This window comes from Aquarana catesbeiana, linkage group LG09 (assembly GCF_042186555.1).
Source record: "Aquarana catesbeiana isolate 2022-GZ linkage group LG09, ASM4218655v1, whole genome shotgun sequence".
In the NCBI taxonomy this organism is placed as follows: Eukaryota; Metazoa; Chordata; class Amphibia; order Anura; family Ranidae; genus Aquarana; species Aquarana catesbeiana.
This window is the reverse complement of record NC_133332.1, coordinates 275,258,993-275,282,644: the sequence shown is the minus strand read 5'-3', so window position 1 is coordinate 275,282,644 and position 23,652 is coordinate 275,258,993. Positions and strand designations below refer to the sequence as shown.

The window sequence follows — 23,652 nt, the reverse complement described above, 5'->3', positions numbered from 1 at the left end:
CTGCTTGTGTGATAGAGGAGTATTGGCTATGCAGTCCTAATCCTCCAGGCCTCCTCGAGTGTGCGCCGCGGCCGCCATCTTGGACGGTGCAGGGGTTGCCAGGCCAAAGTCCAGCTGGCGGCTAACGTCACTTTTGGGGGGATTTCACAGCATACAAAACGGTGCCCTGGATCTTCCGGGAGGTGTGAGGGTCTGTGAGGTGGGTTCCGCTCGTTCTGACGGCTTGGGGGCTGAGAAGGGCCGGAGCGGTTCGGAGCTCTCGGCTTCAGAGTCCTCCCGGGAGTCCCACGCATGCGCACCTGCTGATTGCATTTTTATACTTCATATTGCTTTCCTTGTATTGTATATTGCATTGGAATGCTGACAATAACCCCCTCAGCCTTATATTTTTTGAAGGCCTTTTTTTTTCTCTTTTATATGCATTTTTACGTTAGTTTAGCCACCCAGGTTTAATCTTGGAATTGTACCTTTATTTAATATGTTCTTAAAGCACTCCCATTTTTCCTTTGTGTTTCTTGTTCCTAGGATTTTATCCCATTTAATATCGTGCAGCATAGAGCGTAATTTAGAGAGGTTGGCTCTTTTGAAATTGAGTGCTTCCTTTTTCTGTGGTTTATACTGAATAGAATTAACCTGTGATTGCTGTTTGCTAAGTGGCCCTGTATTTCCACATCCGTGATCGGGTCTGTGTTTGTAATCAGTAGGTCTACAAATGCATTGCAATGCAATGCAATGCAAATGCACCAACTGACCCATGAAATTATCCTGCAAGACATTTAGGAAATGGCGAGCCTTAGATGAATGGGCAGTTCCTTCTGCTCAGTCATTATCTGGATAATTAAAATCCCCCATGATGATAACATTGCCCTGCCTTTACGCTGTTTCTAACTGTGATATTAGGTCGGACTCCCCCTCATCCCTCAGGCTAGGAGTTCTGTAGCATACACCCACTATTACTTTCCCATTAGTTTCCTCCCTTTTTGATCTCCACCCACAAGGATTCCACCTAGCTCCATAAGTAATTCTTGATGTACAGGCATAGGAAGGGGTATGCCTTTCCTATCCTCCATGTCCCTACGATATAAGGAATACCCTTGGATGATTGCCAGCCAACCATGTGCGCTGTCTAACCAAGTTTTTGAAATTCCCACAAAATCGAAATCCTCCTCGTAAATTAGCAGCTTCAGTTCTCCCATTTTATTAGCTAGACTTCTAGCACTTGTGTACATGCCTCGTAATTTTGTCCTGTCGCATACTATTTCCTGGTTCGCTGTTACAAGGCTGCAATTGGAATTTGTCAACTTACTTACCTTATGTTTAGGTATACTAGTCACCCTACCATTAATGCCCACATTAATACCCGCTGAACCTCATTCATTGCTGGCTATCACTCTATCTGGTCCCCCCCCCCATTACCTAGTCCTGCATTTGAGTGATATGCTCAACACCACTTTTGTGGGGTGTTTGCTCCCCCTCCCAGGTTTCCTTGGCTATGTCTAAGAATCCCTGAGGGTGTTTCCCATAGAGCGACTCGAGTGTAGAGTACCCTGTAGAGGGCTGAGTAACCTCCCTGATGGCAAACATCAAGTACGAAAGCAGAAAGTTAGTTTTTCCCATTCTTGTCAAAAACCCTTTTCAACATACTCTTAACATTTTAATAAAGCGTTCCAGCAAGCCATCAGTTTGAGGGTGATACACGAAGGCTCGCAACTGTATCAACTTAAACAATTTATACAACTCTTTAGTTACTCGTGACATATATGTGGCGCCCTGGTCTGTGATGACCTCCATAGGGATCCCAACTCGACTGACCATCATGAACAACTCTTGGGCAATTTTCTCGTGGTGCATAAAGGAACTACCTCGGGGTAAATGGGTAGCATAATACATGACACTGAGAATATGCTGATGGCCCTGGGTATACTTGGGCAATGGACCCACAAGGTCCAATGCAATCCTCTCAAAGGGCAACTCAATAATGGGTAAGGGCACTAAAGTACTTTGGAAATGGGGCAGTGGTACTGACCTTTGACACACAGGACAGGTGTGACAATAATTCTCAATGTCTTTCCAATTTTCCGACAACAAAATCCGATCGCGTCAATTCCGACCGTGTGTGGCCTGTTCCGATGCACAAAGTGCCACGCATGCTCAGAAGAAATTCCGACACGGGACAGCTCGTTCTGGTAAACTTAGCGTTCGCAATGGATACAGCACTTTCGTCACGCTGCAATGTTCAAAATGGTTTAATACAGCGCACTCTCTTCTTCTTTATAATGTGACAAGAATTAAGTAGTTTTGATGCTCATATTCACACACACTTCTCACAAACTTCTTTCGTTACTATTTATCGGGATTCCCTCAATATATTTTGATTTCTCACATCTGACAACATATTTTTTTTTTTTTTTTTTTTGACTTTAATGTAGATTCTTTCTTTGTGTTTCTCTTTTTTAATTTTGTTTTTTGGTGATTTTGATTTGTACTCCCGAAAATGTTTGTGTGTTTTTTGTGACCAGTTCCCACAACACCATTGATATGTTGTTCTATTTAATCCAGTGGTTCTCAACTCCAGCCCTCAGGACCCACCAACAGGCCAGGTTTGCAAGATAACTGAAATATATCACAGGTGATCTCCTTTGCTGCTCAGTGATTGCAGTATTCTAGTCTGCATCTCCCCAAGGTAATACTTAAAATCTGGCCTGTTGGTGGGTCCCGAGGACTGGAGTTGAGAATCACTGATTTAATCTGTAGGAGATTGTTTGGTGTTGTTGTCCCTTGTTAATTTCACATTGTACTTTAGAAATGTACCTGAATCCTCACCAACAAACTGTCCTTTTTGGATGAAAACACACACAGGAGAGTAGAATTTACCTAAAAAAATTTTATTAAGGGGTCACAACTATAAACAAAGAGGGAGGCAACGCTGGAGAAACTGCAGAAGTGGGTGAAGCCTTGGACCCCCAGGGCAGACATCAATTATTTAAAAGCAAAATTGGTGGCCTGAGGAGTCCTTATCTAAGGGAGGGCAGTCTGGTCCAGAAGTCCCAGAGATCCGGAAAGCAGCAGATGACATCTATGTCCCCAGGCTGTGGTCATACGAGAGACTGCATCTTCTGTCAGACCAGACTGAACCCAGGGTCATCACTCTTTGGTCTTCCTTCCACGCTTCCTTCCAGCCTTTGGCTGTGGTGGTGGGGTTGTGGCAGCAGGAGGAGGAGGAGGAGGAGGATCATCGATCTCAATGACATCCGTCTTGTGTGTCAGTTCCCCACTCTCCCCCTTACGTAGGACTTTATAAATCAGGTCCTCAGAGATCTTGCGTTGGCCCTCCTGCATGCCCTGCAATTTGGTGGCAGCCATGCAGGCAAAGGCCTCTTCAGGACTGGGGAAGGCTCTGAGGGACGCCGAAGCCTCCTGGATCAGCCTGTATGCTGAATCCTGCACAGGACTGGGAGTCATCTTCCTGGCTCGTTTATGTGGCAGGCGGAGGGGAGGAACCTGAGACTCAGTCAGGCTGCGACTTGTCCCAGGCTTCTTCTGGCTGCCACTTAGCCCCGCCTCCTCCTGGCTGCCACTAATCCCCGCCTCCTCCTGGCTGCCACTAATCCCCGCCTCCTCCTGACTGCCACATTCCACAGCCTCCTCCTGGCTGAGGTCTTCCTGTGTATGAAAAAGGGACATAGTTTTAGTATTTTTTACATCAATCACACACAATTTTCACCTCCTGACTGCTGCAAATTGAATGTTAACAAATATAACAGACTATCATTCTGAGCCCAGCATTTTGCATTCTTGTCCCAATTTTGGGTGCCCACTACTGTCTATTGATATGTAAAACACTTTTTTTAATCAGCAATTAATGATCAATAATAACATCTAGTAAACATCATTTATTTATTGCCCAGAAATCTGTAGAAGAATGCTATACCTGACTCCAGCTGGGCTCCTCCACTTCTTCCTGGCTGGAAGGCCCAGGTTGGACATCAGAAGCCTCAGCTGGGATGGATGGAAGCGTGGAAGGAAGAGTGGAGAGGGATTCCCTGACTTCAGTGTGGTCTGACAGAAATCGCAGTCTCTCGTAGTACCACAGCCTAGGGACATAAACGTCATCTGCTGCAGCTCCGGATCTCTGGGAATCTGTGACCTTCTTGCGCTCCCTAAGATATGTGCTCCTCAGGCCACCAATTTTTGCTTTTAAATAGGGGATGGTTGCTGTGGGGACCACCGGCTTCACCAACTCCAGCAGTTTCTCCAGCTCTGCCTGCCTCTTCTGTTTGTGATTATAGTGGGGGTGTCTCACTTGCCACAGACAGGGCAGCTGCCTGTACTTGTCAATAAACAGGGGCAGGAAATTGTGGTCGTTGAACCCATCCATTTTCTCTGCAAGACACAACACAAGACAAACCCTAATGTCAGGCCAAACTCCCCTAATCTTGTTACAATATAGGCTTCCATTTCGAAGCAGTATAGGCCCAAGTTTAGATCCTACCTTCGTTAGCACGATCGGTGTCTCCGATGCTCCTTCCTCCGCTCACAGATCGTACGTAAGACGCGCGCGTTATGATTTATACACACTGCGCATGCGTATAACTCCGCCCGCCCCTGACGTTCTTTCTATTCTATTTCCCGCCCCTTTTCGTTCGGCGCAGTGGAGGAAGAGCACATGGCGGATAGACAGCAGGATCGTGCTAATTACAGCAACGAGGAGGAGGAGGCGGAGGAAAGGCCGGAGCCTGAAATGTCCCGATCCAGAAGGAGATTAAAGGACTCAAATATGTCCTTTGGGGAGATGTTGGAGATGGTGGACATCCTGAAGAAGGCCGACTATGATGGAAAGTATGGGCCTTACCCCAACCCCAATATCCGAAAGGCCAAGATCATGGCGAAAGTGGTCAGGAGTCTGCACCGGAAATTCGGGGTACGACGATCGAAAGATCAGCTCAGGAAGCGGTGGTCGGACCTGAAATTACGAGAATATGAGCAGTACAGAAAGATCCGGAGAGTGCTGCAAAAAAGTAAGTAGTTGTGCTGTGTTCCTATTTTTTTTGTGTTTATTACGTTCGTGCTGCTCCATGTGCTTTTAGGAACTGTTGTACAGTTTAAAATGTCAAATTTCATGTTCATGGGCACATTATTCGTTCGGATCACACATTTTTATTTCGGACGATAAAATACCATTGTTTAGGCCATATGCATTTGGCCACCATTTTGACGCCCTATACTTGTCTTCAAAGAATTGGGTTGTGTAGATGGCTTTGTTACTAGAATGAAATGCAAACTAGATTGTGTGTAAGGAGAGGACACTCAGCAGCTGTTTTCACATCTGGACACTGGAGCACTAGTGTGGGACCCCAGAACACCATTTTTATTAGGGGGGGGCACACAGGTGCTCCAGTGTATACTATAGGGGGGGCTACATCTGTGAAGCTTGTACAAAACAGGTAAAGTATTGCAGCTTGACAAAGGACACTAAGAAAGCTACATCTTGGAACTCTGCTAAAATAGACAATTGTACCCCACTTCAAAGCAATGATTCATCTTTATAGTTCTGACATTAAATATCTGTGTGCTAATTATACCATTTTTGTTTTACATAGGGGAGAAAAGACTCGGAGGACACCCCTCATCCGAGGAGACCAGAGCCCCCCCCCCTCTGGAAGAAGGGGAAATCCCCCCAACACAAAATGAGCAGGAGGAAGAAGACGTGGTGGAACTAGTCACCACAACAGGTGAGTGTCTGCAACCACAGGCTCAGATAAGAGATGGATGGCGGCATATTTTTTAGACCTAATTTATTTTGGGTTTCCTCTCTTTTTAGGTGATCGTGAGGTTGTGGATCCAGATCCTTTCACATCCGAAAGTGCCCAGATCATGATCGGGGAGATCATGGGGTGTAATTTACAATTGGAAAACATCAAGCAAAACATCAATGATGTTATTCCAAAATATAAAAACATCATTGTTGTTTTGGGGCGAGTTTAAAACCCCTCCAAATCACTTTCTTCTTTTGTCTGCTACAATGTGCGAAATGTTTTTGTGATTTTTCCCAAAGCCAAATTTGGAGGATGCACACAGTGTGTCAACATGTGCTATCTGCCATCACGGGAGATCAATGGACGCGTTTTGGGGGTGCAACCCCTTCCTCAATAATAAAGTAGCGGTGAGGAAGGGCTTTCTCCCCCAAAACACGTCCCTTGATCCCCCCTGATGGCAGATAGCTCATGTTGACATTGTGAAATTTGTGTGCATCTTCCAAATTTGGCTTTTCCTGGGGTGATTTCCCCCCATCTAAACGCAATATCAAACACAGTTCCTAAATACTCATGTCTGATATTGCCTTCAAGTTCTACCAAATGTGAACTTTGTAAGATCAAGATTTGTGTCTTTCTTGTTGGTTTTACACAGGCCTGTTTTCTATAAAATGCACATTTTGATTTTGGATAATGACACCACAAAAATTGGTATACAACAAACATGTTGGTTTGTCAGAAAAACCTTTGGTAAATGCACACGTGATTGTGCAGGTATTAAAAAGATTGTTCATCAAGAATGTGTGGATTATTGTCTTAACACTACAACACTTTTGGGGTGATGTAATTGTTGTTTTATGAGAAAATGGGGGTTATTTCCTAAGGGGAAATCCACTTTGCACTACAAGTGCAGTTTCAGTGCAGTTGCAAGTGCACTTGTAGTGAAAAGTGTCTTTGCATTTAGTAAATAACAGCCAACAGTGCTTTGTATAAGGTTACACAATCACGACATTTTCTGCACTCCACACATTTCTGTCAGGGTCAGCTCAAACAAACACAAGCAGTAAATGTCCACAAAGAAGAGCCTGGGGGGAGATGCCTGTCGAGAACTTGAGGTCCTGCAGGCTTCTCCCTGTGGCCAAATACCGCAAGGTAGCGACCAACCTCTGCTCTGGAGTGATGGCTTGCCTCATGCAGGTATCCTGCCTGCTGATATAGGGGGTCAGCGAAGCCAACAAACTGTGAAACACGGGGTCCGTCATCCTGAGAAAGTTCCTGAAATCATCAGGATTATTCTCACGGATCTCACAGAGCAAAGGCATATGAGAGAACTGGTCACGCTGAAGCAACCAATTCTTGGTCCATGAACTCCTCCCCACCCTGTTCATGGACTGGACTTGTGTCAAGGTCAGGACCCCAACACCAAGCCCCCGCACAGCACGAACTCTACGAGGAGTACGCATACGAAACATGGCTAGAAAACGGTCGGCTGCTCAGAACGAAGTAACAGAACGCACTGAAGAACAGCAAGGCCTGTGAAGAGCGACCTGAAAAACAGCAACGAGCAGGCAAGATCACACAGAAAACTCTGATACGAACTGACTGCACGCACTGAAGAGCAGATACAAACCCACAAGCACAAACTGAACGGCAGAAAACGATCTGAAAGCCACGAGTCTGAAAAAGCGCAAATCTTCTCTCACCCAACTTTTACTAACACGAGATTAGCAAAAGGAGCCCAAAGGGTGCCGCGCTTGGTTCTGAACCGGCCTTTTCTAGTCTCGTCGTACGTGGTGTACGTGACCGCGTGGTTGTCGATCGGAAATTCCGACAACTTTGTGCGACCGTGTGTAGGCAAAACAAGTTTGAGCCAACATCCGTCGGAAAAAATCCTAGGATTTTGTTGTCGGAATGTCCGAACAAAGTCTGACCGTGTGTACGCCCTATAAGACTGGGATGCCATTAGAGTTCATGTTTGTGTATAGGCAGGCGTCCCAATACCTGTGACAATATAGTGTATATATATTTTGTGAACTGGGGTAGCTCTGGAATGACCACCAGCCAATTTGATAGAAATGATAAAAGCAAAACAGTTAATTTAATTGAATCACAGATAAACAAAGACGGCTTATTCAGCCAAAGTCAATAAACAGTTCAAATCCTGGTATTACAAAACTAAACGGCAGGCTCACCCTCAATCTTCGGTCCTATACAGGGGTTAGGCTCTTCCATAGTATCGGTGCCCGGCAGGGATTCATATCTTAGGGCTGCATTGGTTTGGTTGTGCCAATCAAAAAAAAAAAAAAACTGTTCTGAATGTCAAAATTATTTATCTGATATGTGAAAGGCTAGATTTATACATCTTGTCACCCTAAGCAGACTGTCTTGTGCTGTCTTTCAAGCTCATTTGACTTAGTATCTCAATAAATGATCAGATGTCACTAGACATTATGAGGCTGGGGGCAGAAAAGCTGAAACCCACTCTGCTTCTGTACACTAGAACCAACATCTAGAAGAGTAGGGCAAAGGGTTAACACTTGTGTGGTATGGCTTGGCCGCTGGTGTATCCATGATTTTCATGCGCTTTACCCCCTGTTTTAGCAACAGCCCCATAGATTTTCTATTAGGTTGTGCACTTTTGCCATGTTTTCTGAAAGTGCAAAAGTCCTGTATGCTGTATCTTTGGCGCACTTTTAGAAAAACAAAAACACACAACCTAATAGAAAGTTATTTGTGGGTGAAGAGGACGAAAATCCCAGATATTGTACACCCATGCTGCAACAATTAATTAATCCTTACCCTAACCAATTCTTAATTGTGTGTCTTTTTAGAGTGAAAATCTGTCTCTTCTTCATGGAATTGCAGACCACACAGCACCTAAATACCAACCTATAAAGAAGGTAGGTTATTTTTTGTAAACGCTAAACATCAGTTGGTTGTACTGTTTGTAGTTCCTTTTAAAGCTTTTTTTATAGCATATTGGAAAATTTGGGACATGCTGACGTTGACCTGTACTTAAATTTTAACACATTATATTTTTTCAACTTTGATTTAATCCTGAAGGGTTCAGACTAGTGGCCCCCATTAAGGAATAAATGGCTGTAGCTGCACCCCATTGTTAAGTCCAACTTATGGGTGTTCCTGTGGAGCAGAGGGTGGGGTGGGGGGATTGGGGGGTGGAGGTACAGCCAGCACGAAGCTTCTGTTTCTAAATTGACTGTTCATTTACTACAATGAATGAACAATCAGTGCTGCCTTGACAGCACTGACCTTTCATTCATAATAGTAAAACATCACTCTGCTGTGTTGCTCTATCTGATCTATCGGCTGGTGCTTGTACACATACATATGCCTTTGCCAACAGATCACACAACCCCACCACAGCACAGTTCTTTCAGTTTTATAAATGAACATTTAGCACTGTCAGGACTAGTGTTATGTACTGTGACATACACAACACTGGTCCAGCCAGCATTGAACGTTCATTCATAAAAGTGAAATATCTTTTAGCGCTATGTCGTTTATTGGCCTGGCCTTATGTATGTGTACAGGCAGATGGACACTAAGCACTGCAGGCTGTGCAATCTTTTGTGAATGGCAGTGCTGAATTCTAGAGTGTCATCACACATCTGTCTCCTTCCTAGCAGCTTAACAGCCTAGCGGACAGTACTACCAGCAAACGCTACACGTCAATGGAATGGGGCCGTGCCACAACCACAAAGCAAGTGCTAGGTTAGCAGTTGCAGCCCAGAATTCAATTTCAAAAACTGTGTTTGGCATTCAGGAACAAGAATTCAGGAAGCCTTCGCCACTTAAATGCCTGTCAGCCACGTTTGCACAGCTCTCTAAAAAGCCATCCACCAAAGATTGCTCTGTAGAGACCAACTCAGGTGTAAACGAGTCTTAGGCCTCTTTCACATGGCGGGTTGGTTGCGGCTGTCGAATTCCTGCGGCAAGAATCTGCGGATTCCGCTGCATAAATGACTGGGTTATGTTATTAGCATTGGCCGCTCAGCCAATTTAAACGAATGGCAGGCTGACAGCGGTCGCTGCTGATCGCACATAGCTGCAAAACTAAGCGATTAGCTGCGATTCCGGGACAGATGTCCGAGCCTGGACGCAGTCAGCTGAAGTTGAATAATTTTTGTTGGATCTTGGATTGTGAATATTGCCCCTGCGAGGGAACCTCTTGTTTTGGTTGTGTTAGCCCTTTAACACACAGTTTGGGATTTGGTTTACCTCTCTGCAAGCTCTCTGCTTGAAGCTGAACCCCTGATTTGAAGTGGCTGTAAATGCCGAAGGTTTTTTATACCTTGTGCTCTATGCATGAAAGAAAAAAACCTTTTGAGTGCAGCCCCCAGCTCCCCTTATTCTTACCTGAGCCCGATCTCAAGCCAGCGATGTGAAGTCCATATCCAACGACCTAAAGAAACCTAAAACAAAAAAAAGTTTAAGCCCGGGTTCACACCATATCGGGCTGCGGATCGCATAGGAGTGCTGTGTTTCCCTGTTCCCCGTTTCATGGACGAATCAGGACCGATTCTATGCCTGAATTCGTCCCTGAAACTGAGCCAAAGACGCACAGCGTTTTTGTGCAGTGTGCTCCGCAGCCGCCCCGGAGATATGTGAACCGGCTCCATAGGGAGCCAGTCACATTCTCCTGCTATGCGAATTAGATATGCGGAAACGCACATCTAATTTGCATAGGTGTGAACCCGGGCTAAGTGTTGAGGACTTCACCCTTGTAAATGATGTGCTCCACCACCACGCAGGTGCTCCACCACCAGCTAAAGTGCTCATTTACCTTGCAAGTGGATCTGTACACTAATACAGATCAAACAGGCTTATAGGAATTTAAATCCCTCTCTTGGTATGGCGATCATCTGATCAAATCCACAGAATATGGCTCCTACTTATGTGTACTATCCTCAGCTGGCTTCAACTCCATGCACTTCACCGTGTATATGTAAAGAAAATGGGTGCATATAGTGTAGTATGCTCAGACAACAAAGGTCACTAAGCCTAGTGAGGTAGAATACTCACATTTAATATGCCAGATATAAAGCATTAAAACAGTGCCCTGACGGCGCTCACAAATAAGATTCCAATGAACGATAAGGTCTGGAACTGATGTCACCTGGCTCCGCCTCCACATGTAATGCCACTAACCCACGTGGCTTCGACAAAAAGTGAGAGGATTGCATCTTATACTACAGCGTATACTAAGTGTGCCCCATACATATCAAATAAATCTAAAACAAGAGATATAAAGGTGAAAATAAAATCAGTCCCCAAAAAGTGTTCCAAAGACAAAAAAAAACAAAAAAACGTTCATTTCATAGTAAACCTTCTTCATAAAAGTGCGCCGTGCTCAATTATTCATGAATTAAGTGCTGAAGTGCTCCAAAAATATCAAAACTTGAGCAGTTTATTCATGAATTATTGAGCAAGGAGCACTTTTTTTTAATCCAACAAACTCTTTAGTGAATAAGAAAAGACATATACAAAAGGTATTGAGCAATACATAAAACGACAGTGCATGATGTTACAAACAATAGTTGCAATAACCAGAGGTCTACAAATATCAAAAGTCCAGTCAGAAAATGATCTAAGAGCAGTCATACCAGTGTGCTACTTTGTGTACAACTGTAAGAATAGGACATAATGCAAAACTCACAGCAATCCATATTAACAAAGAAACAGTAGAGGAGGTATTATATGCAATCGTTCAACACTTAATTGGGTACTGGTCCTTCCTCCGTGGATGTGGAAGCTAGGTCTAACCATCCCATATCTTGTGATATGTAGCTGGACATTTTCTGTGTATATAAATCACCTTCTTATAGGACAAGGACAGACTGACAGCAGCCATCCATTCTGTAGGTGGAGAGGCCTGAAGCCACATCTTCGTCAACAACAGTCCGGCCGTAAACAGTGTTTCCTGGAGGAAAGTGTGGTGATGTTTGTTACTGACCCGATCAGGGAGTAAGCCCAGCAAGCACTGTTTAGGGCATAAGGACAACGGGGAGCACATACGGTCATATAAAATCGGACCACTTGCACCCAGTAATCCTGAATGATGGGGCAGGACCATAGTAGATGGTAGAAAGAGCCTATTATGGTATCCACACCTAGGACAGAAGGAATCGTAGTGCTGTGTATATTTAGATAAAGGGATCAGGATTATATAAAAAATAAAATTGGATGAGTCTATCTGATAACTTTGGGGAAACCAATTTACAGGTGCTAGGGCATATCTTCCCACTCTTTGTCCTCCATCTCCCCCACGTCTGCCTCCCAGCGAGTTTTTAGCTAAAATGCTAGTTCAGTCGCCAATGGTTGGAGAAGGCTGCTATAAAAAGGTGGACGTTCATTTTTTTAGAATCTGTGCCCAGGAAGACATCCAAAGGGTACAGAGAAGTCAGGTTGGGGATCGAGGCTCCAAATTGGGCATGCAGCGTGTGGCGAAGCTGGAGTAAGCGAAAGAACATAGAATTGGGTAAGTTAAAGGCTGACTTAAGATCCTGAAATGACCTGACACCATTGCTAATAAATATTTGGGAGAGGTATATAACACCACGAGTAATCCACACTACAATATCAGGTAAGGTGAGTAATTCTGGTAAACACGACTTGGTGTGTGAGCATGGGTAGATGGAGCTTTCATCTTACATAATGCCAATTCCCATATTTTACAATGAAGATAAACCAGCCCCTTACGACTATGTTAGTTAGTTCTCGAGAGTCACTCAAAAGAATCTGGAAGGGGCGTAAAACCAGATCAGATGTTCGTGAACATGCTAAAGTGATATATATCTTTCCTTATCCTCATTATCAAAAAAAAGAAAAATTGGATAGTTGGGCGACTAGGTAGTATACATTGAGGTCTGGAAGAGCAGTGCCCCTGATATCTGTATGATTCTTTAAAGCTCACCAGGACAGTTTATGACGGGAGTTGCCCCGGGAGTTGTAGAGAAGTTTAGGCAGCAATATCATCTTAAGTAGGTTTATGCATCCCATAACACTGAGGGGAAGTCGGGACCACGTCTGTGTTTTGGTCTTATGTATTGCAAATAGAGGTTCTACATTAAATCTAATATACTCTTCCGGGGAATGACTAATCTGAACAACCCGTTTTTTTTATCTGACTTGCACATATCAAGGGTAGAGAAGTTTGGTCAGCGGTTGGAGCCCCAAAATCTAGGGGAAGGATTTGGGACTTGTCCCAGTTGATTTGCAGGCAAGAAAATTCTCTGAAGTGTTTGATGAGATGCAGGCTGCTGATAGGAAATGCCTCACATCTTTCTAGATACAGAAGCATATCATTGGCATACAAGCTAATAGTTTCAACCAGTAACCCAGATCGCAGGCCTCTGATATCTGGATGTGCTCTAATGGCTATTGCCAAATGTTCCACTGCCAAGGCATAGAGCAGTCAGGACCGCGGACATCCCTGACGCGTGCCCCTACTCAGGGGAAAAGGGTCAGAGATCCTGCCATGTACCTGAATCCTAGCAACAGGGACTTTGTATAAAAGCTGAAGCCATGTAATAAACTTATGTCTGAAACCATATCTATGAAGACACTCCCATAAATACTCCCATTCAATCATATTCAATGCCTTAGCAGCATCCAAACTAACCACAACACTTGATCCAACTGAATCATGGGTGGCCTGCAGATTCAGAAAGCGTCTTTGTAAATTGAAAGCGGTATTTTTATTTGGCGTGCATCCAATTTGATCTGGATGGATCAAAACAAAGGATCACTTTATTCAGGCTTAGTTTAGGATCTTAGCAAAAATGTTAACATCCAATTGTAGGAGGGAAATGGGGCAATGCGATTCAGGAAACGAGGGATCTTTACCGGGTTTGGGTAGGAGTACTATCAGGGCCTCTCTCATGGAGACTGGAAGAGTGCCTGAGTCAAATATGTGCTGGAATACTTCTCTTGATCTGGGAACTAAGTCCTCCCTAAATTAGGTAAAAAATTCAAATGGGAGTCAGTCTGATCTGGGGGCCTTAGCTATAGCAGGATTTGCGATAGCCTCATCAATTTAATCTGTGGAAATAGGGGCTTCTAGTTGAGTAATTTGGGAAAGGGTCAGAGAGGGGAACTGTATCATTTGTAAGAAGGTGACCAAATCATTTGAGAGTATTGGGCTGTGGAGGAGTATAAGGCAGCAAAGAAAGTGTGAAATTCTTTGGCCACGAGGTCAGGGTCCATTATACATTGGCCAGATGCATCCAGTAGGAGAGACCATTACTGGAGGTTTGTGATCTAAATGTGCCAAGTAGTCGAGTAGCTTGCCCGCATAGTCCCCATGTTCAAATAGTGTTCCATGTTCAATCAAGTCTAGCCTGCACTTTCACTAAGGAAGCATTGTCGGAAGAGGGATCAATCTGAAAAGCCTGTTCTGAAGAGTCTGTGTTCCTCCGCCTGTTGAAGGGCTAGTTTGAAGGAGGCTTTGTGTCTGGAGATGCAAGCCCAATAACATTCTAGCGTGTATTTTGAATGATTCCCACACTGTCCCATATGATGCAGAACCCCAATTGGTGTGGGAAAAAAAGGTCCACTCAGCCTGCAAAGTTTCCTTAGCAGGAAGCGTGGAGAGCCAAAATAGGAATTCAGCCTCCTAGTACAGTACATGCGGGGGGGGGGGGGGGGGGTTTATCTGTAGGTTCAAAGTCATCCAATAGGGGAATGATCTGACAGTATTCAAGTCCCGAATCCCACATCCACCAAATTTTGCAGCAAAGCAGTAGACACTAAAATGTAGTCTATACGTGACATGGTGGAGTGGGAGGTGGAAAAGCAGGAATATCTCCTGGAGGTGGGGTATCTATGTCTCCATATATCAACCAAAGCAAATTCTGCCAACAGTCTACCAAATCTTGTCTATGTAGGTGGGGATGGGGTAGAAACTTCACGGCCCAATTTGTCAAGGGATGGGTCTATCACCATGTTGAACTCCCATAGCCAGAATTGTATGGTATTGCGCCATGAAAGCTAAGCCATCATGTAAGATTGTAGATTGTAAGCTCAAAGGAGCAGGGCCCTCTGATTCCTATTGTATTTGTACTGTCTACCCTCAAGTTGTAAAGTGCTACGTAAACTGTTGGCACTATATAAATCCTGTATAATAATAATAATGTAGGACAGAGCATTGAATTGGGGGGGGGGGGGGGAGTAATGGTAAGTCAGCAACAGTAATTCAATCCTACACAGCATAGCATGTAAAAAAATTTGTGAACAAGGCCCACAAAGCTGAAACGCATTTACATCTGTCTTTTTTTTTTTTTTGGAGAATAAATACAGTTTGAAGATTTTAAAGAGCTAGCATGGACCATCATTTCTTATGATTGCTATTGCAGCTGTGCGACTGCCTTTCTGCACCCAGGTAACTCTGGAAAAAAAATTCTGATCTTATTGTGTAGTAGCACCCTACCTCTTCTCTATTTTATAGCATGTAAAAAAATATACCTGCCCTGAGGGTCCGATCGCAGTGTCAGGAGCTGGAATTGTACCTGTTTAGCAACGAGGATTGCCACTCCTCGGGAATGAGAGGTAAAAGAAACTTGATATACCCAGCCCACACAGGGCTTTTTAAGAGCGAGTTGCATCTGGCCAGTAATATGAGATTCAAGTAAGACTATCACATGAGCCTGCATTATCTTAAGATGGGAGAGGATTGTGGTACGTTCGCAACCCTCTGACATTCCATGTTAGGAATTTTAGTGGGGCTATAATGGGTTGGGGGGGGGGGAGGTTGAATATATGCGATCGGCGTATCAGGAGCAGGGTTACAATACATGGCATATAATGAGAACCAAATATAATTTGCATAGATATCAAAGTAAAATCACACACTAGTAGAACACTTGCACTATTTGACCAGGAAATAAAATGCATATAAAGTACTTGTTAATAAAAAAGGAACATTGCCTGGAACAGCACCTGGACAATATATAAAGACCTCTATACAGCCATATTGTTGAGAACATGAATTGAATTTGATAAAAACAAGCACAACAAAAAGGATAAAAAGTAGAAGATGAGGTAAATTGTAGACTCTGAACCAGCGGAAAGAAATCCAACAACTTCCTACTATGAGCAGGGAAGCATGCTTGGGTACTGAACAAGTTCCAAATGGAAAAACAAATCTCCAACATTAGTCTAGCACAAAGGGGAGCAAACATTTGCTGAAAAGTGCACTGCCGCAGAGAGCTTTATTTCCGGAGATGAATGCGGCAGGGGATAAAACAAGGAAGGGAGTGCAAGAGTAAACAAGAGAGCCGTAAATATCCCACGGAGAAGTTCCTGAGATCTCCAGCCGACACACTAGGAGTGGAAACGTTGGGTATAAAAGTAATATATGAGGGGGAGAGTAGTGATCCGTTTTCACCCACATATGACATAGGATAAGGAGAAGGATATATGCGCTTGAGCATCATGATGAGCAGTCAGGAGGAAGAAAAAGAAAAGGGATAAACTCCTGATTGGTTGCAAGTGGGGAGTTCATTTCCCGGAGCAAGCCACCTTAGCTGCAAAGTAAGCCCATGAGTAGTGACGTGTAGTCTCGTTGTTCCAGCCAGTCAAGAACAGATTCAGGCTCCTCAAAAAAGTGTACCTTATCTCCCACCACACGTAGAGTCTAGCGGGATAGAGCCTTGCATAGGACAGGTGCTTGATCTTTAGCCTCTGTGAATTGAGCTTGATGTCGCTGTACCTCAGTGGAGAAATCGTTGTAAATATTATTTAACATTGCAAAACTAAATATTGCCTTTTTCGTGGGTAAGCCTGAGGATGGCGTCTCTCTTAGAAATTCATAAATTTGGCAATAAATGTGTGCGGGGGTGCCCCACAGGTTGGGGGTCTTGCAGCCAGGCGGTGGGCACACTCCACTACAAAGGACGCTGAGAAAGCTTCCCTGCCATAAGTGGTGGTGAGCAGGGGATCTGAGCCCTATGTGCCCCTCGCTCCTTCAGGCAGCCCCACAAAACAGAGTTTGCAGCACCGAAACCTGTTCTCTATGTGATCCTGCTTCTGTAGGAGAGAGTATGGCTGGTGTTAGAGCTGCTCGGTAGTAACCTGTAATGGAGAAAGTTTGTCTTCTGCGTGACTGATCCGCCGTTCAGTCTCCAATACCCGCTCTCTCAGCTTTTGAAAGTCTTGTTGAATACTTGAGATATCCATCTTAACTTCTTCAATTTTAGATGTTAGTGTGGTCTGGCAGGTGGATATCACCTCAAGGACCTTAAGAGCCCATTCACACAGGGGCAACTTTGGATCCGACTTCAAGTCGCCCCAAGTCGCCCCTAGTCGCCTCAAGTCGCGCTACATGAAAAAATCAATGTAAATGAATGGATCTGTCTTAATGCACACTACTGCAGTCGCTCCGACTTCAGAAAAGGTTCCTGTACTACTTCAATCCGACTTGAAGGCAACTTGTACCCATTGATTTCAATGGAAGTTGCCTCCAAGTCTGATCACTGTTCATACTGAGGCAACTTTACAGGAAGCAGAAAGGAAACAGAAAGTAATTTCCTCCACTAAACAGCCAGCCCCCTCCTTCTCACACACAGCTGATAAGCTCTGATTGGCCACTTGTAAAGTTCCCTGTCCTGGAGGCGACTTCAAGTTGTGTTGTAAGTTGCCCCAAGTCGTGCTGTGATTCATACTCAAGTCGTGTCCAAGTTGCCTCCCAAAGTCGCGCTGGAAGTCGTGTTGCCCCTGTGTGAATGGGCTCTAACAGTGTCTCTGGCAGCTTGATCAGGCTCAGCAGAGGGAGTGGCATTGTAATGCAACAGATGGGGCTGAGTTGTGGGTACAAGTTAGGCAAACGGACAGGAGAACCCCATGATCAATGTAGACAGGATAAACAATGAGCGGAGCACCCTACGCCATGCCGCTCCAGGCCACGCCCCAGCAAGGAACACTTTTATGAAGAAGGTTTACTATTGAATGAACTGTTTGTCTTTGGAACACTTTTTTTGTAGACTAATTGATTTTTACCTTTTATATCTCTTATTTTAGTTTAATTTGATATGTATGGGACACACCCTATATGCGCTTTGGTATAAGATACAAATGTTTGTATAGGTGTTTTAACCTTCTGAACAGCGGGAGGAGAGGAGAAATAAACGTGGTTAATCACACAGTGCAAGTTTTTTTACAATAAAAAGAATAAATACACATTTTTTTAATTAACTTTTTTAAAAAAAAGTGAAGTTATCTTTTAAGATTCATGCATCAGAGATCCCAGGTCTGCCCACCTGCTTAGCAACTATTAGGGCCCGTTCACAATAGAATGCGGTGCGGGAGAGCCATGTTCCCTTGTGGCCTCCCGCACTGCATTCCAGTCGCTCTGCTCTTGGGATCTGCTGTGTGGGGTCAGTTCAAAATTAACGACAACCGCACATGCAGGTCGCAAACGTAGTGCGTTTGCCCGCACCAGCCAAAAATGAATGGGGCTGAAATCGCACTGCACATAACTGCATGTAAATTGCACAGGAACTGCACAGCGTTTTTGTGCGATTCACATGCAGTGTGAATGGGTCCTTAGGAGGCTCTTAAGCAGTTCTGATTTTTCATTTTTCTTTTACAGAAAATGCTGGACACATGCTAAAACCCTTAGAAAATAGCTAGTAGATGATTCTATCCAACATTTGTAATGTTAGCTGTAGGTGGACAGATTGTATAGATTAAAGTACTTAGTAATTATTGGTATAATCCTTAATGATGTATAAGAAATCCTGTAAATTCTATATAATTATGTCTTGAAAAAGGAGCACAGCCTTAAAAACACATAGATTTCAAGTCACTGATGCATGCTTAGTCTCTGTTTTTTATGTGCCTTCTATGTGCAGACTGTGCTGGTGTAACAGAGGATTGTACTGTTGGGAGGGTTTTCTGTGACTCCAGTATTTTCAGGGACAGATGGGAGCATGCAAATGCTCTGGGGACCTCTAAGGAGAGAGATAATTGTTATCTCTATGGGGGGTACTGTGTTGGCTACATTGAGCATTCTATTCAAGATCAACATGATATTTCACACAGAATACGATTTATATTATATAGTGCCATCAATTTGTGCAGCGCTTTACATATATTGCACATTCACATCAGATACTGTATATACATACTGTGTATGTATGTGTGTACACATATATATATATATATATATATATATATATATATATATATATATATATATATATATATATATATATATATATATGTGTGTGTATATTATATATATATATATATATCTATATCTATCTAGATCTAGATCTAGATAGATATCTATATATATAATTTTATATGAAATTAATCTTGTTCATATAAAAAATATTATTTAACAGAGATCAATTTCCCTCTTCTCTTGAAGAACAGTATGTTCAGCTGAGTCATTAAGAAATTTTTTTAGGGTTACTGAATTGCTCAGATGTTTGTTTTTACAGAACAAGGTGAGGTGATGCTGATGGTAAATAAATATTTACATCAGAAGCAAGCTATACTGGCTAACTGGTGTAGAGAAAAATGAGGTCAGGGACCTGGCTTTTCTCTTGGGCAGAGTTCACAAAATTAAAAAGTTTGATAGATTAGGAAATTTGCATATGTGTATCTCAACTGAGATTTTAGCTGTTAGCCTGGAGTCCAGTTTAAAGGAGTTTATATATTGCTTGATTATTAAAACTAAATGCCAAGTCTCCGCTCAGGTGGCTCAGGTATTTTGTTTGAGGTACAGTACTAGCAAAAGTGTGCCTGTTTATTGAACACGATGAATACTAAAGGGCATATCCAGGGCCGAAACAAAGGGAGGGCAGGGGGGTAGGGGCTCTGGGTACCACATTGAGAGAGCCACCACCGTTGATAGGAGTAGTGACAGCAGTATCACTACTCCTGTGGCCGGCACGTCTGGAGGGATGCCAGTGCAGTGACAGCTCAGCCAAGTAAACAAAGGAAGACTTTCTTTTGGTGGTATTTAATCACCTCTGCGGCGTTTATTTTTTGCGCTATAAATAAAAAACGAACAACAATTTTGAAAAAAAAAAACACTATTACTTTCTGCTATAAAACATATCCAATAAAAATTTAAAAAAAATAAATCGAATTTTCTCATCAATTTAGGCCAATATCTATTCTGCTACATATTTTTGGTAAAAAAAAATCCCAATAAGTATAATATAATATACAGTTGTTTGCTGCAAAGTTGAGTCTTTCCTATTAACTCAGCAAGGCCTGGCTTTACAGATTTGGGATCACTGTGTCAATGCTCTAATGCTTGGATGTGCTGTTTTTAACCTTTTACAGGGCAGTCGCCTAGAGTAGGTTGATCCTGCTTGGTATATAAACCATTCATTGCGCTGCTTGTGACAGAGTGATGCTTCAGTATGGATGCCACTGCTATGCATTTATGTTGCTGTTATGCGTTTAAGGTCTGCTTTTGGGTGCAATGTGTTTAATGATTGCTATGCATTAACCTATTATGTCTAAATGCCAGTGTGAAAAAAATTCAGTGTTCTGCTTAAGTTACAGTGCTTTAAGTAATCGTTTATTACACTACTATCTGTAATTGCTCCTGTCTAAGGGTTTAACCCTTGCTCACAGCATATAGGTCCATTTGCTGCTTCAATGTCTGCAAATGGGTGTGTGGATTGGCACCGATATTGTATTAAGGCTATGTCCTACCCAGTACTAACTGGTATTTATTATGACCACAAACCTGCAGCTCATATCTTGAGCCATTAGCTTACCCAGAGACCAACTACGATCAATAAGGTGAGGGTCAGGTAAGTATGCTATCATAAAAAAAAAAAGTGCGTGGGCAGTATGGATTGTTAAACTCTCCAGCCCTTAAATACCAGCACCACTCCCCAAAGGAAAAGTGGCATCTTGTTCTTCCAACAGTGACAGGTCCTGTTTGGCTCTAAAGACTGCCATACATTCACAATAAAGGACCATATTGGGCAGAATGGGGAGTATGGTTAACTGACATGCCCACCAATATACTATGCCAAGTTGCATATCAGGCGGTAGTAAACACAAAGTCAAATGTGTTCACCCAAGTGCAAACTGACTGGGTGGATCTCTAGTTGCTAACGCTCAGGTACTAAGCCAATCAAACAGCTAAGTTTGTTTAAAGGGTACCTCCTGCCTCAAAAACAGCAGGCCAATGAACATCCATCAGATTGGGCATATGTGTCTTCATGCTAACAGAGGATGCAAGATCCCCTCTGTAAAGCCCAACTTTTACTGCAGAGGCAGTTAACCAAGCCAAGTAATCCTCATCAGATTAGCTAGAAGTGCCAGTCTGCCAGCGCATGATGCAATAGCCTTCGCAGAGGCATGGGAACAGCGATATGGATTTGGAAATTAAGGTTTATACTACCATTAGGGAGTGTGGTGTGGCCTGCTTTGGGGTTCACTTCAGTAGCCAATGCTATTTGGTTCTCAGCAAACGATTTGAAGGCAAACTTGGCCAGTAATACACCTCTGTGGTTCTTGATCCATGAGTGAAATTGTAGTGACCAGTGAGGCAGTACAACCACTAAGGAGGCAGCAGGCTGTTCCTCCTATTCTGTGAGGGTAGTCAAGCCCTATGGCTTAACCCACTGACTGCGTATACCTCTAATTCGAATGGAATGTGATTTAAGATTGAATCAGTGATGTCCAGGTTGGGGACTAATCCCTTAGGCTAGTCACCTAGGCCCAGAACAAAGAGTGGTGACAGGGCCTGAGAAGAGCTAGAGAAGAGATTGGAAGATCCAATGCCATCTTTGATCGCCTAAGCCCAAGTCTGCTCCTCTCGAGGAGCAGCAAAGTTCCTTTTCACTCAAATGTGCCCAGTAGGTGTTATATTGAAGAAATGAATGCAAATGTGGGCAGGAGGCTCAGGATCAGTGGGGCCTGTGCAGCACTTGTCTTTGTGATGTGATCTGTCTGCAACAAAACCTTGGGACAACGGAAGATTCATGGTGTGCTGGCTAGTTGTACTTCGTGCAGTAAGAAAGTCAATAGAATTTCTTTCCACTCTTCCAACTCCTCTAATTACCACTATTGTTCTTTAGAGATATCAAAGATTTAAGCAAATGTTACCAAATCTTGTCCAACATAAACCATTGGTCCATTGTTCTTAGTCGTAAAGCAGATTTAGGCAAGATGTGGAATGAAGGATCACGATCCAAAAAAAAAAGTCATACGGAGTCATTAAGAACAATCACTCAAACCATCAGATAAAGCAGCTACAGTTTCTCTATATATAGCTGATGTGTACATACACACTTTGGTACACCCAGGCTTCTGAAAGTTTCACCTTGGGTTCGTTCAACAACTTTTTGACCTTTCCACATACTCAAGACATTTTTCCAGAACATTGCTTCCAGGAGTGGCCATCTTGCAGAAGCAAGGGCTGCAGGTTCCTTATGCGAACAACAGCTGCGGGTGGCTCAACATCCTCCAGGTCCTGGCATACCCTGAATTAGAGAAATCTCATTAAATAAATAATAAGGTGATTCTGCGCAGATATTGAAATAGTGCCAAAATAATAAATTAAAATATTTTAGGAGAGTATCTAAATTATTTCCATATTGTATAAAACCACGTGGTATTTAAGAAAAAATATATAAAATATATACGAAAATATTATATCTCAAATGGGAAATATTCAATCAATAATCTATATAGCAATAATAATGTCCGTATGTGAATTCTCAGTGCTTGGCAGGCAGTAGTGTCAATAATAAACAAATAAATATATATCCAAACAAATGGAATTATATAGATGAAATAAGTATAGTCTGGACTTGGTAAATTTCACTTTAAATGTCTCTATGACAGTGGTAAGGGGCAATCTATAGGAAGTCCAACCAGTATTATAGTGGGTAGAGGATAATAACGTTCTATGAATATAAGATGAGGTAAGGATGATTGTTCCAAATGTTTCTACTGCAGCTCCTTTATGTATCTGGTCTCCCAGAACTCTTACCTCGAGGTTAGTGATAGCATGCAATTACCGCCGTCACCACTGGGGGGATCCCTCGGTTTTCCTAAGCAGTGATCATCTCTCCTCTGGATGGCATATGGTAATGCTGTTTCCTCTCTCCTAGCCACGTTCAGCATTACAATATGCCATCCAGAGGAGAGATGATCACTGCTTAGGAAAACCGAGGGATCCCCCCCCAGTGGTGACGGCGGTAATTGCATGCTATCACTAACCTCGAGGTAAGAGGTTAGTGATCCACTAGGAGGAGAGGTCACTGTCCACTAGGACAATGGCATTATCTCGGGTCAGAGTAGCCTAAGGGACTTAAAGGTCGAAGATAAATTACTCAATCTAGTGCAGAGCGCACTTTATCAGATGGGTGGCGTGCTCATGGGCAACATTCAGAGGTCCAGAAATTTACAGGATACCAACCAGGTTCATATACTACAAACCATTTATTTCCCTATTGCAAAGTCAATTAAGCAACATTGGAAGTAGGGGAGTTGACTTCAGTTCTGTTGATTCAAATGCTTCAGCATGGCCCTCCCTTAGGTTTTGTTGGTGTGCTACATCCCATTCATGTATGCTGTCATGCTTGTGTCAGGAAAACAGAAAGTTGTATACTTGCCCAACAGTAATTTTCCATTCCTGATGCAAAGCACGACAGCATACAGGTCCCTCCCTTGTGGGTTTCACATTTGTGTATAGTTACAAGAATGCCGCCTGGGGGGAGGCGACACATTTATATATAGTATAACCAGTCCTGATTGGGAGAGGGGCAGAGCCTATCCCATTTGTGTATGCTGTGTTGCTTTGCATCAGGAAAGGAAAATTACCGTCAGGTAAGTATACAATTTTTCGTTTTCTTACTGTGGTCTGTGCATGTGTTCCTGATTAGCAGAAACACTAGAT

The 23,652-nt window shown here is 43.2% G+C and overlaps 1 protein-coding gene across 3 annotated transcripts in view; it reads left to right on the top strand.

Annotated features, from left to right (window-relative positions):
* Positions 1-23,652, top strand: part of L1CAM (L1 cell adhesion molecule) — a 1,396,060-nt gene that overhangs the window by 90,169 nt on the left and 1,282,239 nt on the right. For all 3 annotated transcript variants that reach the window (XM_073600356.1, XM_073600355.1, XM_073600354.1), the window contains exon 3: positions 8,585-8,653. The gene's annotated coding sequence lies outside the window, so the exon portion shown is untranslated. The remainder of the gene's footprint in view (positions 1-8,584; positions 8,654-23,652) is intronic.